A 20,798-nucleotide genomic window follows, 5' to 3' on the forward strand; every position below is an offset into this window, starting at 1 on the left:
GCAGCAAAAACTCTATTGTACTTGGTTGTGATACTGAAAATCCATGGTAAGGCACTGTTTCTGACATATACCAGCTGATTCTTTAAAATCTGCTTCCTATATGCTGGTGTGTACATAAGACACACTGCAAAATCTTTTCTTTTTTTTAGTCATTATACTTAAAACATTGAACTATTCAAGTCCTAAATGCAGACAAAACTGACTTGTGAGTAGTAGACCATCTCAAACTATTGTGTTCTAGAAATTAGCCTTTAGATAACTGAAACTGCTTTGTGCCAGGAACAAGTATGAAGTTTGGTAACATAGGGATCATATTCATTCTACAAACAGGGTTGCATTGATGGAGCAGCACACAACAGCACCCTAGGGCAGCTTGTAATTGCATTTGATGTGGATAGTATGCAACTGCCACCCCCAACTAGCTGCAGGGCGGTTCATTTGCTTTGTTTATGTCTCCTTTAGTATCAGATTGTACTGAATTGCAATACTATATAACAACATATTTAAGAATCATATTAAGGTCTAGTAACCTATCACAACCATCAAATGGTTGCCTCCAAACAGGTGATCAGTAAATGCTGTTTTGTTCCTATGGGTTACTAGTTTAGGCACAAACTTTTACCCCTAATGTATATCCTGGGTAATCTGTGTTACCTCTAACATATAGTTTGAAAACTGCTTCAGCCTAGGAAGCAAAATAAATTATGTTCAGCAAACAAAAGTTGTTTATCATAATAAGTTAGGTTATTTTTCTTTGTGGAAATGTATTGCTCTCTACCACTTTTAAATAAGGGATCAGTTAACTGTTCTGGTACAAATGAAGGGATGCTTAAAGGAGAATTCAACCCTAAAGTAAAAAAAAACCCTATTCTACATAGACCCCCCTCCCTCCTCCCCCCAGCCTGGTGTTACCCCGGGCAAATGCCCCTGACGTTTTACTTACCCCTTGGTGCAGATTCAGGCATGGAAGTTCACGTGCGCCATTTTCAGCCACTTCGGTAATCTTTGGAATTTCGCAACAACTGCACATGCTCTGAAAGTCACGTAAATTGCCAAAGCGCCGGTCTTATTCCGAAGTTTACCGAAGTGGCTGAATATTGCGCCCGTGAACTCCGATGCCGGAATCTGCACCGAGAGGTAACTAAAACGTTAGAGGCATTTTCACGGGGTAACACTTAGGCTGCGGGGAGGAAGGAGGGGGTTCTATGCAGGGTAGGGGGTTAGGGTTTTTTTTTAACTTTAGGGTTGAATTCTCCTTTAAAGGGATTCTATCATGATTTTTATGATGTCGTTTTTATTTCTAAATTACACTGTTTACACTGCAAATAATTCACTCTACCATATAAAACTGTATTTCTGAACCAGCAAGTATTTTTTTAAGTTGTAATATTGGTGTGTAGGCAGCCACCTCAGGTCATTTTGCCTGGTCATGTGCTTTCAGAAAGGGCCATCACTTAAGGATGGACCTGCTTTCTGGCAGGCTGTTGTTTCTCCTACTCAATGTAACTGAATGTGTCACAGTGAGACTTGGATTTTACTACTGAGTCAGAGTGCTGCATTTATATCTACCAGGGAGTTATCTTGTGTTAGGGAGCTGTTATCTGGTTACCTTCCCATTGTTCTGTTGATAGGCTGCTGGGGGGGGGAGGAGATATCACTCCAACTTGCAGTAAAGAGTGACTGAAGTTTATCAGAGCACAAGTCACATGACTGGGGCCAACTGGCCCCATGTCAGATTTCAAAATTAAATATATAAAAAAAAATCTGTTTGCTCTTTTGAGAAATGGATTTCAGTGCAGAATGCTGCTGAAGCAGCACTATTAACTGATGCGTTTGGTGGTGTATAATGTAGGACTAATCTGCATACATTAAAAGGGAATACCAAGTTAAATATCATTATGCATGTTATTAAAGTTTTGATCTTTGCTAATTGCTTCACTATCATACCCCTGAGCAACAAACCATCCCCAACCCATTCTGCTTTAAGTAATCCCAGTGGAATGTGTTCAGTGGGCCTTGGGCTTCCTGTTAGGCACTTCTGGAAGTCAAGAAAGAGACTGCCTGGGAGTGAATGAAAGCAGATTTGCAAGGTGTTGACTAGCAATATTTGTTCGGTTTATTGTGCATTGGTTTAAAGGAAAACAATACTTTTACAGTATTTGTCTTTCTTTTGTAAGACTATATCTTATTTTAGAAATGTTAAGGTCAGATTATTTTGCTGGCTGTACATTTAAAAAAAAAAAAAAATGTGCCTAATCAAAGAACCTATTTCTAAGCAACGTTCCAATATACATTTATGCAAAATGTTCTGTGCTTTTAAAATCTATACGTAAAGACTTATTACTGAAAGCAGCATTTGCTTAACTCATGGTTGTTGCTTTTTAAAGGGATACTGTCATTATTTTTATGGTGTTGTTTTTATTTATTTACTCTCCAAATAAATAGTGCTGCTCTTATATCTCCCAGGGAGCTGTTATCTGGTTACCTTCCCATTGTTCTGCTGGGGGAAAGGGAGAGAGTGATATCACTCCAACTTGCAGTGCAGCAGTAAACAGTGATTGAAGCTTATAAGAGCACAAATCACATGACTGAGGGCACCTGGGATATAGACAACATGTCTAGGCCCATGTCACATTTCAAAATTAAATATAAAGAAAATCTTTGCGCTTTTGAAAAATGGATTTCAGTGCAGAAGACTGCTATAGCAGCACTATTAACTGATGCTTTTTGAAAAAAAGTTTTCCCATGACCGTATCCCTTTTGTCTGAGTTCCCCAGCAAAGACAGGTCTGTTAATCAGCTGCTTTGTTTTACATTGTTTCATTGTCTGAGCCATCAGGGCAAAGAATTGAAACGGGACACACTGCTTTCAAATGCAATACATATACACATAACTTAAAAAACAAAGAACATTTGTATTGAATGTATATTGCAAGGTTGCTTAAAATTATTTTTCCTTTTATTAGGAAAATTTTTTGGTTTTTATTTGGCATTCCGTTTAAATTGACATTCTGTTATTTGAGTTATGATTTGCTGTACATTTTAGAAACAAAGTGGCATTCCCATGTTTATTACTTCCCCAAGCTGCCAAATGTAAATGATCAATCTGTAATTTTGGGAATGCACTGCTGGATCCTCTTATTTGTCTAGGACTCTAGGTCAATCATAGGCCTATGATTGGATCATAATAGGGCCATAACGAGACGCATTGTGAAGAGGAACAAATCAATTGCTGTCATCATCCACTGGCATTTTCTAACTTGCCTGATAGATCATTGGCAATTTAGCTACTACCTTGTCCCTGCAGACTTGTGCAATCACATTTACCCCCTGCCTGTACAGTATATGGGCAATGGCACACGGGGAGATTTGTCGCCAGCAATTATTTAGTGAGCGCCGGCATCAAATCTCCCCGAAAATGTCTCTCCATAGGAAATAATTGAAATCGCTTGCAATGCCTTCAAGGCAACTTTGGGCGACTTAGCTATATGATGCTCATACCGCCATCAATTTCAATTATTTTCTATGGAGAGGCATTTTTGGGAAATCTGTTGCCCTCGCTTGTAAGTAATAGCGGGAGACAAACCTCCCCATGTGCCACTGCCCTATAGGTTTTCAGTGGTTTAGTGGCCCATTGTTTATCACTGCTTCCTTGCAGTGCTGGGGGCCCACAGTTCCATTAATTCTGGGGTGCTTTTCACAAGGAGTTTGTATGTCTGAATGGGTTTCTTCTGGGTTTTCCAGCTCTCTACTATGTAGGCAACTTAATTGGTTGTGTGATTGCAATGGAGGCCCTAGATTCTACACTCCACTGGGACCGTGATGCATGAGAATAGCAATCACTAATGTGTTTGCTTTGGCAAATAGTACTAAAATAAAGATTAAAATAGATAAAATCTTTGTGTCATTTAAGATATAGTGATATGAATGTCACCTTGGATGCTGATAGACCTTTAAGGCATCTCTCTGTTCCTCCCAAGCGATGCATTTTGGAAAGTCACAGTTCATTCTCCTTTGCCTGAATGAATGCAAGTATGTGTTACCTTTATTACTGCTCTCCCATCAGGTTTCACTCTGGTATCCAATTACTAACTTTTCTGCATTCCTGCAATTCTCAACCAGAATTCTCTGTCCTGTAGACATAAGGCAGTCCGTCTGTACTTTCTAGCGTTGGGATCAGTGCCTGTAGCTGATGGAAGGAAATCGAATTAGCCTGGTAACTGCTATATTTCATTTTTCAAAGTTTTATAATGTTTTGCAGGGGAAAATGAGAAATGTATATTTGTTACTGACAAAATTGTTCACAAGGCAAAATGTTAAGGTGAAGAAATACAATTCAGGTGTATTTATACAAGTGCTGGTGTCTTTTGCCTGTTTATCCTTTAATCCAGAAATCTTTGGGTTCCTCATTAGTGCACATTACTCAAGTGCACTTTCTAGCAACTTTATCCTGCATCTGTTTAAAACTATTAGATGTGCTGCTTGTTGTAGGTAGCTCAGGGCAGGGCTCTCTGTTAATGGTCGGTTGGTTTCTTGGATACTTGTATCATCCTTTTTAAATATAGGAGAAATCTGTTTTCTACTCAAACTGATATGAGTAGGGTCACACTAATATTGCAGTGCTAACATTATGAACTGAGTATTACCATGTTCCCCTTTAGTAATAGACCTGCAGCACTTTCTTGTTCTATAGCACAGGGTGTGACCTGTGCAAAGGCAATGCTCTCACTAAGAATGCAGTGTTCTACAGAACAGCACATGCAGTTTTAAATATCTGTCAACATTTATAGGATAGATAGGGGACACGTTGTTTAGCATTTATGGTACATTATGCTTGAAATCACTGAGGACCAGTTTAAAAGTCCTTCGACACCCAAGCAAAATACTGTATGCAAGGCAACTGACAGGCCTACAAAAGAATAGTTTGTGTCCTTAACTCAGCTGTTACCCTTCCTGCTGCTACCTGTGCCCTCATTCTTCCAAACACTTTTTTCAATACAGTTATTTTTAGATTGTTCCCCAGATATAAAGACTTTTTTCACTAATTTCCATTATTTTTTACTGTTTTTCCAAAATCTAAGTTTAAAGTTGAATGTTCCTTTCTCTGGTGTTTGAGTCTGGCAGCTCAGAAATTCAGGCTCAGACTCTAAACTGTTACAATTTTGCAACATTTAGTTGATACATTTTTCAGCAGCATCTCTCTGGATTATTAGCAACTATTGTATCAATTCTAACAGCTGCCTGTAATGAAACGGAGATTCTGCGGCAGGGACAAAGATAAAAAAGTATCAACTAAATGTATCCATTTAGAACAGTTTACAGGGTCGGCGACCCCCTCAAAGAGCTGCTTCAGAAGGTGAAAAATGACACTTTACACTTCAATATTTGAAAAACGGTCACACATAGAAAGTCATTGGAAAAGTCGTTATTCTTGATGATCTATCTGAAAACATCTGAAGTTGAACCACCCCTTTAATGTAGAGAAGTAGCTGAGCTCCCGGTCTCTATCTTCCAGTTCTTTGTATAGTCTTTGGGTCTCTTCTCCGTGACGAAGCCTGCCAGAGCATGCACAGCTGGGCAAAGTCAGGAATTGGCTTCAACTGCACATGTGCAAATCGGCGTTACGACCCGAAGACTATCCGAAGAGCTGGAAGATGGCGACTGGGAGTTCCGCTGCACTTCTCTGCGTGAGTAAGTATTTTTAAAAGGGCAGTGTCTGAAAGCTTAGGGGGAGGCTTATGGTGGGGTGGTTAGTTTTTTTTATATTTTTTTTTTTTTTTTAAAGGCCTGACTGTCAGTAACCCTACCGGACTATGCATTGTCTATCTCCCAGTTGATCCAAAAGCTTAGCAGTTGAAAAAAATCTAAATAGTGGGAGGGGGGGGGGTCAGTATTTCATAAACCATTAAATAAGGACCAGTTGAAATTTGCTTAGATTGTGTATACCTACAACACAATATTTGAAGGTGAACTTTTCAATGTCATTAATCACATGAGAGAGCGTGTGTGTGATTTTTAAACCAGGTTGCAATACATTGCTAACTACTTCATTAGCCTAGTCCCTAAGAGTGAATTATGCAGTCACATAATACATGTAAATATTAATGCATTTTTTAATATGTTTACATACCTGTGTAGGAAGAAAGGCAATCTTGCCTATAAGCATACTGTTTTATTATTCAAGAAAAAGGAAATAATTTTAAAAAATTTGGATTATTTTATAAAATAGTCTATAAGAAATAATAATAATTTGAAGTTCCCGGATATTTGGTCACATACCTGTATTTAATTCTTCCCTTTAATGAATGGGTTTCTGTAGGCTAGGGTCAGGGCATGTGGGCATGTTTACTACGTGCACCATACCTAGCGGGTTCTTTGTCTTATTTTCCAAGTTTATGGGAAATAATTGTTATCGTTGCTATTTAAACATACAGAGAACTGCCCAGTGCATTCTATAATGTATCGGTAAGCACTACTGAATTGTTCAAATTTGTAACTATTTCTGACATTGGTGGGAGTTATTTTGATATACAAGTCCTCTTCCCCAGCATCCTTTGAGATACAATAAAGCAGCTCTTTCTCATCCGAATGCAAATGGAACAGATCCTGCCTATTCAGCTTCAGTGCTTAAAAACAATGTTTATTTGTCTGTGAGTCAATGGTCGATTGAAGTGGCTAGCAACACACATCACATGAAGCTTCCTGTGACAGTACTGTCCTATTGATGGCCTAGATGCAAATAAAGCCCATCATTTGTGTTATATGACATCATTTTTGTAAGATCTGGCCAGAACAGGGCAGTGTTAACAATATTGCCCAGGTCCTCTGCTAATTGTAACATAGTGGTAAAATCTATCTGATAATTAGACTAAGTTGCATGCATTAATTTGCTTGTGAATGTAGTTGTCCATAAATGAAGTACATGCTATAGTACAGTCACAAACTAGTAGTAATATGTGCCCCGTCAGTGTTTTATAGTCTGGGCTACCATTCTCCTCTAATGAAAATGGGTGAATGCAGTTTCTTCTAATGACTGTGATAACATATTTTAGTATTCCTGGGCATGATCTGCAATACTGTCTCTGTATATACCAGAATGTGCTTTTACTTCAGGCTCCACAAAGCATACCGTTTTTAAAGCTCTGTGCACTAGTGTATGCGCTTAGAAAATGTTTGCAACAGGTGGTTTGTGAGTAAAGTAACCAGGATCCTTTATTAAGCTTTATATTGGCTCAAAATAATTAGCACTGTAACCTTTATTGTATGTATTTTGATATAACACAGCAATAGAAATATAATGCTAAAGTATTCTTTAAATTACACTACCTCCTTTTCCTGTCTGCTCTGTTGCTCTCTCATAGTTCCACCATGAGGCTTGATAGAGTCATGCATGACTTAGTTTCCAGATTTGTTCAGGTCAACTTTGATTATTTGTGGGCCCAAAGTAGATTTTGTTGTGAGGCTCAGTAACCAGTAGTTCTACAAATGCTTTGATTCTTGTAACGTAATGTTCCCTGCCTAGTAGCCTTGGGTAAGGGGTGGGGTTAGTCTAAGCAGTGTAATTCTGCTACACGTAAGGCCCTAAATTATTGTTTAGAAATCAGGGGGTCTGTTAGTCTGTGCATAGGCACACTGATGATTAGTAAGTAAGGATGTTAAATATATAGAAGCTGGGGAAACAGACACTTGCACCTTACAACTTTTTAGTACAGGCATACTTTAGAATACATTAAGAACTGAAAGTGAAAACTTCACAGCAAATCACCTTATTTTCATATACAAATGGCCTGTGGAAGTGAATGAACATTGTGTGGCTGGATTGTAATGGGGTACGCTGATGCACCCAAAAACCAGAAATGCTGAGCATGGCTGGACACACAAGTTTGGAGAGAGTTTCAATGACTCTGCCAGTCTTTTTGGGGAGTGTTATAAATTGTCTCTGAGTCTGAGGGAGACTGTCCTGGTTTCCTCTTGGGGAGTTGTGTATATATGTCTGTTGTGTATTTCAAAAATGGTGGGGGGTTTTCCCCACTAAAAGCATAGTTTAGAATGAGTACATGCAGTTCATACTTTTTTGTGAAATTATACAAGTTGCATTTGTATCTTTTTAACGTAACATTTTGTAAGTAACCACATGTACCTAGGTTTGTTCATAGCCTCCTGTGATCCCAAATATTGTATGGATTCTGAGTGGATAAACTGAGCTGCAAGCTTACTATTTCCAGTTGCTATAATATTGCAGGGTGGCCATTTGATTTGATCTCTAAGCATCAAGAAGCCTTAAATCCGGCCTATTGCATCAGAGATGGTAGGGAGTTTGCTGTGGTCATGAAGTCATCTGTGACTATTTACCCAATGCTTTTGTCAATATTTCCTGACAGAAGACACACACCTGTTATTATGACGCTACCTCCTTTTCTGCTTTCAGTATAGCAAACCTTAGCTATTGTCTGGCAAGAATTCAAAGCATTAAAGTGTATGAAAGAAAAGTTATATTTTTTTTAGCTGCACTTTAAAATATCCTGCCAGTATGTCACCAATATGCACTTTTAAATAATGATTATTGCTTAACACCATTCTTTTAATAACAAACATGTTAATTACTATTAAGATGTTATTAAGATGATTAAAGCTTTGTGCATAATAACAAAGCAGAAATAGAGGAAGTGTACTTTTATTCAGGAACATTAACCTTCAGGCATATTCTTCTATATTGCTAAATTATTTGTTCTGCCAAACCAATATAATTCTTGTAAAAACTGGTAAAGACAGAACTCTGCTTCTTTTTAGTTCAGGTTTGCTAAACAGGTAGGAACTCTTCGCATCTAAACATAAGACTGTTTATAAAAAAGGCGTGTACATGTTTTACATCAAATAGGACAACTCCTTTTGACCTAGTAGGAATGCCAGTAGTACTATCTTACTCTTATTTGCTAGTAGATAATTATGGAATGGGTTGGGAAAAAATACATTGCCAGACCAATTTTTGCTAATTGGCTTTTCACTTTAACTGGTCTCTCTTTGCTGGACTGAATGCAATCCGTAGACAAGAAACTGTGCCTGTAGAAATTGCTACATTTAGTTGTTACATTTTTCAGCAGCATCTGTAGAATATTAGCAACTATTGTATCAATTGCCTTTAATGAAACTCAGGGATTCTGCTCAGCAGGGCTAACGTAAATGTATCAACTAATGTTGAGCTGCTTTAAAAGGTGAAACATGAAACTTTACACTTCAATATTAGAAAAATAGTCACAAATAGAAAATGGAAAGTAATTAGAAAAAGGGTTTATTTCTATTGAACAAAAAAGTTTTGAAGGTGAACAACCCCTTTAACTTCATACCGTCTTTTGGCTTGTTTCTTAATGCTATTCTAATGTCTTGAAAACTTTGGTTTTGGAATTGCTTCTAACCAAAAATAGCTTGGGAATGTGTTGGCCAAGTCAACAAATGTATTTTCTAATAGTTTTTTTCTGTTCATTTTTGCTATTCCCTCACCTGAAAATTAAAGTGAACTTAAGTTTTCTTTTTAGTATTTAAAATACTTATTTTTTTCAGACCATCTTTGATTCCCCCTCTATATATTTAAACCACTGCCTTGTTGCTAGATTTCGGCTAAAGTCGCACCATGCAGACAAACGGCAATCCACTCCTACTTATCCGAGAGTGTATTTTTGCCCATGTGTTCATTTGGCAACTGACTTTTTTTTTTTTTCTGCTCCTATTCGCCCCATTATCATTGCACACAGACTGCAGTTTGTTTTTCTACTGGTGGAGAAATCATCTACTATGGAGCTTTTGTGGCCGTGTGAACATTTTTTATAGTAAAATTTCCCTTTGATATTTACTTTTTTATATATCAATTATGTTATAACATATTTTCCGTTAGCACCAATTGATTTTTGAATCCCTAAGCTCAAAAGCATTAAAGGGGTTCCAGACACTTTTTTCAGTTGAGTTGTTTTCAGATTGTTCAATGACTTTTTTCAATTGCTTTCCAATTTTTATAGTTTATCATTTTCACACAATTGAAGGTTAATGTTTCTGTCTCTGGGGTTTCAGTCTGGCAACGCCGTGATCCAGGAGCATCTGAACTGTTACAATTTGCCACGTTTAATTGCTACATTTAGATGATACATTTCTCAGCAGCAGTCTGTGGCATATTAGCAACTATTGTATCAATTCTAACCGCTGCCTTTAATGATACTCCGGAATTCTGCTCAGCAGGAACAAAGATAACTAAATGTATTGATTTAAACCGTTAAAGCAGGAGTCCACAACCGCCAGTACCGGGCCGCGACAGTCTTCAACTGTGCCGCCGAGCCTGAATTGGACGCCAAAATCCTCCCGTCCCCCTCCCCCGGTCCTTGCAAAAAAAATTTGGCTCTAAACTGGTCCCCGGGCCAAAAAAGGTTAGGGACCACTGTGTTAAAGTGTAAAATTTTAATTCTACACTTCAATATTAGAAAAACTGTCACAAATAGATCATAGAAGTAACTGGAAAAGGTATTTATTTCTGGTGAACTATCTGAAACCAACTGAAAAAAAAACTGAAAAAAAAAGTGTTTGGAAGAGTGCTATTTGTAATGAACTTTAGACTTTGTGTTTGTGCTAATGTAGACTGCAGTGAATATATGGAGATTACCTGTCAAAGATTTCTTTGCGTTGCTAAGGGTCACCTTTATCAGGGATCCTGCTTTTTTTAAATAGTGTTTGCAGTGTGAACATAACCATTTCCTTGCTAGAGGACCAGCACCAACTACACCCTCTTGTCTGTGACATTAGGGTGTATAGAAATACCACACTAGCATACAATGGAAAATGCTTGCAATAAATGCCTATGGGATCTGTGTTAGTGTAGGTGTGTGGCTGTTTGTTTGGGTTTTTTTTTGTGTAATATACATAATAACCCTAAAAATAGTCTTGACACTTCTAAGAGCTGCTGTAAAGCATACATTAACTTTGGTTAAGATCATACATCCATTTTAATTTTTACTAATGCCTTACCGTAAAAGAGGTTGTAGACATTTAAAAAAATATGAATATATGCAACTTTCAAATATACATTTGTTACAGATTTTTTTGTTCTATAATTTTTATTTAGACCTTTGTTTTGCAGTAAAAATTAGTTGAGAATGATTTGCAAATGTTATTGCTGTTGAAAGCAGTATGTACTGTATTTGCCCCTTGCTGATTTAGGCACTGCTGGTTCTGACTATTGTAACCGTAGCAGAGGCAAAGCCTTGATGGTACAATGCCAGGTACTTTTGGTTCATATGTTCTCTGTTTCATAATTTAGCAGTCTCTGTGAAATAGATTATGGGGGCGTCATGTGAAGATTATTTCTTTTTTGAGGTTTGCTGGTGCTCATAAATGTATTGGCTTCCAAACTGCTTTGTCTGAATCATCATTATAGTGGATTGGTATTTTCATTGTTGCTGACATATAGTTTTAGTCAATTAATTAATTAATGCAAGAAAACAAGGCAACAAAGCAGATGTGTGAGCATCTATTTCCTTTAACCCTTTTAGTGCTGCTTTCTGTAGAATTTACAGTGCCAGACAAAAAATACTGTAGTGCTGACAGTAGGTGCTCTATGCCTGTTTTTCTCATTGATCTCTGTCTGTTACAGGTAAGGCTATGACATGGCATGATCACAAACATACCAGCATTGTAAGTCAAATTTTAGGGAAACTTTGTTAGGAGGGAATTAGTTATATTGAAGATGCTTGTGTATTCTGCAGCAGGTTTTTCTTCCACATCCCTGGATAAAAAGTTTGAAAAACTCCAGAGCTATGCTATTTTCATATCTGTGGTCTACTATGTAGATAATGGCTATATAAACATGTGGAAATATTTTGAAATCCTATTACAACACTTACCAAAGGGTATTTTTAAGGGATAGTCCAAATCAGCACCATATTTGGCCACATCCACATTTTAAGCTATTATGATTTTCTCACTGTGTTACGTTTTTGGTTCGCACATTTCTGTGCATGACAGGAAAGCTGTTCTCATCTACAGAATTTTATCAATTGCACTTTCTTCATGCATAATGGGCCTTTTCACTTGAATGTATCCTTAGTGGGAACGCCTTTTGTAACTAATCTATTTTTAATTTCTTCTGGGGCTCAGGGAAAGGGCCTAAATACAGTGCTGTGCAATTTTTCACATATAGTTTGTTAGTTATTTGTCATTTTGCATGATTGAGGGCCAAATAGTATTAACATGTCAGGCAAAGTAGTCATTTGAGCCCTTGAACAGACTAAGGGCTGTGACAGTAACTTGAAGACAGGCCCGGATTTGTGGAAAGGCCACCTAGGCCGGGGCCTAGGGTGACAGGATTTTAGGGGGGCGGCATGCTCCCCAACCACACCCACATTGGTTTAAAAACACTGGGGATGCACTGGAGATACAATAATTTTTTACATTTCCCGTGCACCAATCCTCATTGCTCCAGTCCAGATGATGAAAATTTACACTAGTAAAGGGGATGGGACAGGGGCGATGAACAGCAGCGGGCCTAGGGGCACCCACTATGTAAATCCGGCCATGCTTGAAGAGCCCCTTGTCGGACATCTCAACACTCCTTTCAATGACATGCCTGGCAGATATAAAATTGCTGTATTTAAATGTAGTTTATATACATTCCTTAGAGTCTGGTTAATAAGTATACAAAGAGGAGTGAGTTTATCACCTGACAATATCTAGAAGACTGCTTGAATGGGTTTTTCACCTCTGGCTGGAATATGTTAGTGGATAAAGATTACATGTGCCATAAACCAAAGTATGCAAGGGGGCTGGGTTACATTGTTTTTTGTTTTTTTTTAACAAAGTTTTTTTTTTTTACAAAAAATCATACCTATTAATGTCTAGTTTGAGTTGGTTTTATTAACATTACTTGAACAGTTCTTTCATACAGTGAGTCAACAGCAAAGTAACCTCATACACAGTATCTGGTTGCAAGCCTTGGGGTTGTTGAAGGTTCCAATAAAGAGCGAACAAGAGCTTTCGTATATATAAATTAACACTTTCTTTTGAAGTTCAATCACTGCACATTTTTGGGAAAATGGTATATAGGTTTCATAATGCGTATCAAAAGAAAGCTATTAGATTTACAAGCTAGCAGGGTGTCCTTTTGAATAGACTTCAAAGCTGCACATAGTAATGACGTAAGAGGCCTCTGGGATTCCTAAGGTGGGGAAAGACATTGGTCATAAATATATTTATACTGGGACAACAGGTATGAATGTACACCTTAAAGGTGGTGGCAGACAGGGAGATTAGTCGCCCAGCGACATCATCTCTAATGCGGGCAACTTATCTCCCGGCAAGAATGCGAATTGCTGGGGGGTGGCATACGTATCGCTTCGGAATTTTGAAGTCATCCAAAGTTTCCTCATGCGGCGATTTGTATTCACCGTTGAGTTAATTTTTAGTATGATATTCTGAGACAACTGTAAAAAGAAAATAAAAATGATTGAATGCAAATTGAAAAGTTGCTTAGAACTGGTCATTCAATAACATACTAAAAGTTAACTTATATCCATTTGTTTGTCAGTCGGGCAGTTTCGAAAATTTCATCTTCAAAAGCACCATGTTGGCTGCTGCATTATTCACTGCCAAATGAGGAAATGGAGAGGGGTTGAAGATTACCCTATATACTATTCTGTGGTATCTACCTATTGCTCAAATAGGTCTTGTGCAGCATCAGCCCAAGTATGTCAATCTTTAGGCAGATTTATCAGTGTGACCTGACACAGCTGTTACTCACTTTCTATTAATTTCTACGGAATTTTTAAAAGCATATTTATCAAATGGTGAACTCCATTGGTAAATACGATTCTACAAATCCCATAGGAATGAATAGAACATGGGGGAGTTTTTCTGTGGTAAGCTCTACGGTCACATTTTGATAAATCCACCCCTTCATCTAGCAGAAGTCAGAATAGTAGTACAGATATGGGACCTGTTAACCACAATGCTTGAGACCTGGGGGTTTTCAGATAATTTATCTTTCTGTAAATTGGATCTTCATACCATAAGTTGACTAGATAATTAAGTAAACACCTAATAGGCTGGTTCTGTTTACAATTAGGATTAATTATTTCTTAGTTGGGATCAAGTACAAGGTACGGTTTTATTTATACAGAGAAAAATGAAATCATTTTTAAAAAGTTGAATTATTTGATTCTGAGCTTTTTGGATAACTGGTTTCTGGAAAACAGATCCCATACCTGTACAATATTTATACCCGCTGTCCAATACTTGGTTATCATAAATGGAGCCAAATCCCATTCAACAAGGAACATTTTATAGTTCAAGTCCAATTTTTCCCATAAGCTTTAATGGAATTTCCTTGATATAAACCATTAATTAACTGCTTCTTACCAAATCAAATTTGGCCTGTACTCTTCCGAGCCATTAGTATGGCAGCTGCAATTAATGATAATAAGGATTACTTGATCTGAACTTTGAAACTTTTACTGTTCCTGTCCTCTTTCACAATAATTTGAGTCATTATTGATTTCAGTGAGTTGCTATAAAAAATGTTTAAGAATATATTCGGGTTTTGTATAGTCTTGGAATATGTCTATATCCTAGTAAATGTTCTTTTAAAGGTGTAACTTTAAAAAGATAGTAGTTGAAGTGGGTAGATTTATTACAGACATTCTCTAGATTATACACAGAAGAGCAATATCCTTTTTAGCCATAAAAGTTTGCTCTTCTGATGACACCTTTAGAGAATTCCCATATGAGGGGCTCAACCAACTGCAAAAAACTCAAAAGATGTTCATTTATTTGATCTCCTCTGATCAAAGGTTTTCAGTCCAAGTTATTCTCAGAAGGTGTTAACGATGCTTTCATTTTTTATTTGTGGTTTTTTAGCTATTTAGTTTTTTATTCAGCAGGTTTCCAGTTTGCAGTTTGGTACAAATTACCCGAGCAACCATGAATTGATTTGAATATGAATAGGAGAGGGTTTGAATAGAAAAATGACTAATACAAAGTACCAATAACAATACATTTGTATCCTTACAGAGCATTTGTTTTTAGATGGGTCAGTGACCCCCATTTGAAAGCTGGAAAGAATAAGAAGATGAAGGCAAATCTTTGAAAAACTTAACAAAATAAATAATGAAGACCAACTGAAAAGTTGCTTGGAACTTTGCCATTCTATAACATACTAAAAGTTGGCTTACAGTTGACCCACCCCTTTAAAATACATTCACGGTTCACCTGCTTTACTTTGAATGATTGCTTTAAAATTTGACCAAAGTATTTTCACTGCATTCCATAGAGGTTACAAATTCCAGCAACAATCTGGCATTTGTTTCTCAAATCTGAATCCCACATGTGTTACTATAGCAAAGACACAACACCTTTATCTGGCCAGTCTATTGTGCACGTACACATGGGTTAAGTCTGAAGCTTTATTGTGATTCCTGTCACTTTCTTCTAGGCAAGTAGCAATTAGGGGCCTTTTTTAATTTTTTTAACAGATCTCATCACAAAATTATTAAATTTTGCACAAAAATCCAATTTTTTGTTTCATCACATACTGCTGTCAATGACTTCTCGTAAGGAACTGATAGGAGCCCATCAGCTTATGTCTACCTGCAGATGAAAGCTAATAAACAGCCCTGTTTGCCACTTGCTTAATAGTTATTCAGCTCAAACAGTGGGTGAATGGGAGAAGCATGATTGCTAGAGGGCGCACTGGGAAGCAGGTTTGGGCTGCATTCATTTTTTTCTTGCCTTTTATACTTTCTATAGCACAGTAATGTAATAGGAATAAGGGAGCAGTCATTGTTGCCATGGAGTGGTTAAGGCTAATGATTGCTTTCTAAAACGGACCTGTACCAGCCTTAAAGGAGAACTAAACCCTAAAAATGGATATGGCTAAAAATGACATATTTTATATACTGAACTTATTGCACCAGCCTAAAGTTTCAGCTTGTCAATAGCAGCAATGATTCAGGTATTCAAACTTGTCACAAGGGGTCACCATCTTGGAAAGTGTCTGCAACAGTCACATGCTCAGTAGGCTCAGAGCAGCTGTTGAGAAGCTAAGCTTAGGGGTTATTGCAAATTATCAAGCAGAAAATGAGGTTGGCCTGTAATATAAGCTGATTCTTATATTAAATTCTGATGCTAGTTGCACTGGTTTCTGTGCTGCCATGTAGTATTTATCTGTATTAATTAACAATCTGCCTTATATTGGGACATTTATATTCTTTGTTTACTGTATGTTTTGAGTCGGTCCCTAAGCTCAGTAAGTGACAGCAGCACAGAGCACATGCAGTGAAGCAGCAGAAAAGAAGATGGAGAGATACTGAGGCACCTTTGGAGACAAAATTCTTCCCTGCTAAAGAGCTGTGGTTGCATTGGCCTGGTACAAAACCCCAAAACATTTCTAGCCTATTTATTTTAGTTAAGCTTTATTTCTCCTTTAAGGCAAATGGCTATTCAGCTACATTTTATTTTAAAATGCTTTAATCTACAAAAGAGCACTAATAATTGAAATTGTGGTGCTGGAACTAGAGTTAGGCAGAAGGGGCATGTGTGTAGGGCGCAGTAAAAAGGGATGGGCACATACCGTATATACTCGTGTATAAGCCGAGTTTTTCAGCACCCAAAATTTGCTGAAAAACTCTACCTCGGCTTATACGCGAGTCATACGCAGGAGGGGAGCAGTAGTTGACATCGCTACTTTGCGTCTCACGTCACGCTGCAGATTGATTCTCTTACTTCTTCCGGTGGGAGGGGAGTGTGCGCGTCTGTCACTCTCCATCTTGCGTCTCAGTTTCAGCCCAGCCGGTTAGCCCTGCCGAGGGGTGGAGATATTCTGCCACATGATGATCGGATCAGGAGGGGAGCAGGAGTTGACATCGCTACTTTGCATCTCACGTCACGCTGCAGATTGATTCTCTTACTTCTTCCGGTGGGAGGGGAGTGTGCGCGTCTGTCACTCTCCATCTTGCGTCTCAGTTTCAGCCCAGCCGGTTAGCCCTGCCGAGGAGTGGAGATATTCTGCCACATGATGATCGGATCATCCCTGCCTCACTGCAAGTGCATAGTGGAGATTGGAGAGTGCGCGTGGCCTTGCTGTTTTAATAGTGTGCGCGGAGAGTGGCAGAGGCTGCTGGTGGTGACGTCTGTAGTTGTGGCTGTGCGACCCCGGGGGCTCTGGCTTGGCTCAGTGAGGGCTGCAGGTAAAAAATCCTTGTTTGTGTTGCTTGGGTGCGTTTTTGTAGCGCAGCTTGCAGCTCTCAGGCTGCTTTCAGCATGTGTGGTCAGGTTGTGGTTGTTAGATGATGCTGGGAGTTAAAGTTTGCACGTGCAAGTTTAGTTTGGTTGCACAAACATTCTAATACCTATTACCATCCCTAATCTTGTAATTAAATCAACACAGCATAGCGGCCCAGTCGTGCAGCAACAGCGAGCTTTGTAATGTTTGTCTGTATTCTGCACTGCTGCTTATGACTACTGACACACTGCAGCCCAATCCAGCTGATTCTCACATCTGGATTTAGTGATCAATAACATTGAAGCCACTGGATATGTGTAATGGTTTTCAGCTTGGGAGAAACAGAAGCAAGGAAGGAGCTGCTACTATCACATTAGCACTGCAGTTTGTAGCCTTCTCACCACTTTCCCACCCATACGGTCAGTCAGTGCCTCTGTTAAGTTGTCCCTGGGTTATTGTGCTGGCTACTGGTCCAATTTCTAGTTAAAGCCAGAGAGCAGTGCAGGCATTAAATCTGTGCCATTCTGCTATGATATCTGGGGGTATTATACATGTTGCTGCTGTGCCATCTTTTTGTGAGCTCTGGGGGTATTTAGTAATAGAGTGCCAGGTCTCCCAGTCCATCATTTCTCAGCCTAGGCTTATACGCGAGTCAATAAGTTTACCCAGTTTTTCTAGGTAAAATTAGGTACCTCGGCTTATACTCGGGTTGGCTTATACACGAGTATATACGGTACATCAGCTAATTGGCCTATGCCTAATTTGGCTTTCTACAATGCTCTCTCCGAGGCCAGCTGGCGGAACGTCAATGTGATGTGACTATCTGGGAATCTCACCCCTAGATTGTCAACTCCCCCAACACTCTGCACGTCACTGTGGCCAGGGGAAGTGGGCAATTGATGGCAGAAGTTTGCCATGGGCACATCTTGCATTTGGCTTGGCACTGTCACCATTTCACTATAAATATGTTTATAAGCCTTACACATTACATTGATGCTGACATGACTCACAAGTGATGCTCACTGGCCTCATACATGACTCACTAGAATAGAATAACAGGCGGATGAATGTGGAACATTGCCAGACTTCCACAGATTGTACTGAGCAGGTGTACATGAGAAGTGTGTGCTTTGTATTGTGATAATATTATCAGTCCCAGGGGTATTGTCTCCTGCCAGTTTATGCTGCAGATGCAGATGGGGGGAGTACCAACTTTTATTTCATTTTGCAGCACTGCCAATAATGGCCAGTCATGGAACAGTAGCTTTTCATCAACCGTGGATCATGCTTTTCATTGAACCTGTGCTTTTGAAATATGTGAACAATTGTTACTTTGTAAATGGTCTTGAACGTCCTGAAAGCAATTACCTTCTTGCATTTTCCGCACTGCTTATTTTCATTGTCTGCTAGCCCTCCGCTGGTCTCCTTAGGATATGGTCTCTTTTCTAGCCGGTTCTTTCATGTAGCTGACATTGTCCTTTGCCATAACGTAAAGGCTGGCCAACCTACACATTAGTGTGTGTCTATAGTAAGTTCCAAGGCGTGGATGAGGAGGTGTTCTTTCTGCTCTGCCTACAATTACTGACTCAAGGAAACGCCCTATATATACTCTTGTGTTCTTTTTTTACCTGTCTGTTGTCTCACTCAATCAGGCTCTGAAGCTGCTGGTGCTCCTGCTTCATACCAGGTAGATAAACTAATGCTGCAAATTTATATTATGTGAACTTAGCAAAATATGCTGCTGTGCTGGCCAACACTGTAGCTTACAATCTAGCTGTTTTAGTACTGGAGAGTGGCTTGTGTTGTGCTTTGCAATCAATGGCAACTTTTACACATTTTCTTTTTTCTATGCTTATGTAATGTCATTTGACTAAGTGTATGCAATACTACTGCTACTGAAAGGCTTGTCATTCATGATTCTAAGGCAATTTTTTTGTTTTCCTATGATAATGTATATTTATTTTATAAAAGGGGACCATGCATGTGTTGATACATGAAACCTGTGTTCTGCATAAGGGTAAATACTGCAGAAATTGGCTTTTACTTGTCCATGTGGCGCTGCATACAGCAAGCAACTACTGCAGTAAGTTTCCACATGCTTTGTTTTTTGTCCTGTGACTAAATGCAGCATTTTTCTTACCAACTTTCACACTGAAATTGCCCTGAAATTGTGCAACTTGCCTTTGTAATCTTTTAACCAAGTTAAAGTTGCTGGTGAAGCTGAAAACAGGACATTGTACTTAAAGCAGCTGAGCCTACGTTGGTCTCCAGTTTGCATACGCCAACAAAAAAATTAGAATCAACTTTTTATCACCTACAGTTTCAGAAAATACACAGTGTTTGTGTGTGCTATGTCTCTGCTAACCAGATGCATGGAATGTGTGCTGCAGATGTTGAAGGAACTTGTTTTGTAGATTGCAGAACCCCATTTAGTGACCCTAATGTAATTATTATGTCTGTATATACCATTTGTTGTATAAATTTAAAAACCCCATAAATGCTTTAGCAGTTAAGTGGCCATTGTAATGTGGCCTCAGAGTTAAAATAAGAAACCATAAGGAAACAAAACTCACAATTACATTCTTAAAACGAGAATAGTAATCTAGCCCTCTATTTAGATACATGTAAATGGTTTGGCTTGTGTGGGTGTATTCAATACGATCTGATTTCCTTAAGTGAATTCCTGTCACTGTTCATGGATGTTCCAAAGGATTAAAGGGACAGCAGTTTGAAAAGTCAAGTTATTTTTTGCACAAAATAAATGTTTTTTGTATGATGTACTTTATTAGGGTATATTGGCAGTATATTATAGCAGTTACAATGTGCTGTGACCTTTTTCCTATTCCATAGCCAGTTCCTGCTGGCCTATATCCCACAGTGTAATAATCACATTACTGTAGTGAATACAAATATTTTAATGATATGCACAGGCCAAATAATTATTCTTTAGTTTAGGAATGACTTCCGAGAGGATACGAGTATAGTTTTTTTTGCTAGAACTAACCTATCTAATTCTAATTAGATAATTTCAGACATTAGTCAAACTTGTCAACTACAAGTTAACACCCATGAAATTCAGATGCTGAACAAGTGTTCTAATTAGTGTTTTGTATTTCTGAGTTATCAAATGTGTCATAACCGTTTGGTAATCGCTACTCCCTTTATCTGTGGGGATTTAGCATTTTTATATCTTGTTTAAAGGGGAACTATTGCGAAAACGGAAATTTAATATGTTTCAGCATACTGAAATAAAAAACTTTCTAAATACAATCAATTAAAAATGATGTACGTTTCTGAAATAATCACGTTTATGTTTACTATTCCTCTCTCGGCATCTGTTTCTTTTCATTCAGGACTTGGGTGTCAGATATTCATTGACAGTTAGATCCAATATATCTTATAGGGGGGCTCCTATTAGAGCTCACTCTATTAAAATCACAAGAAATCCTGTCTCTACATGCAGGATTTGTGCAAAAGGCAGTTATTTTGTTAGATTTTGTTTGTACCGGAATCCGTTATTTGAGTGAGCTCTAATTCATCTGCTAGGA

At 38.3% G+C, this 20,798-nt stretch overlaps 1 protein-coding gene across 4 annotated transcripts in view; it reads left to right on the top strand.

Moving 5' to 3' along the window:
• pls3.S (plastin 3 S homeolog) overlaps positions 1-20,798 on the top strand; it is a 60,261-nt gene that overhangs the window by 4,892 nt on the left and 34,571 nt on the right. The window contains exon 1 of one of the 4 annotated variants that reach the window (XM_041575074.1): positions 4,197-4,215. The exons of 2 other annotated variants lie outside the window; for them this stretch is intronic. The gene's annotated coding sequence lies outside the window, so the exon portion shown is untranslated. Of the gene's footprint in view, positions 1-4,196; positions 4,216-18,889; positions 18,938-20,798 lie in introns of those variants that run through there. One more of the 4 variants, XM_041575073.1, reaches the window with a different exon arrangement.

This window comes from Xenopus laevis, chromosome 8S, assembly GCF_017654675.1.
Source record: "Xenopus laevis strain J_2021 chromosome 8S, Xenopus_laevis_v10.1, whole genome shotgun sequence".
Lineage (NCBI taxonomy): Eukaryota > Metazoa > Chordata > Amphibia > Anura > Pipidae > Xenopus > Xenopus laevis.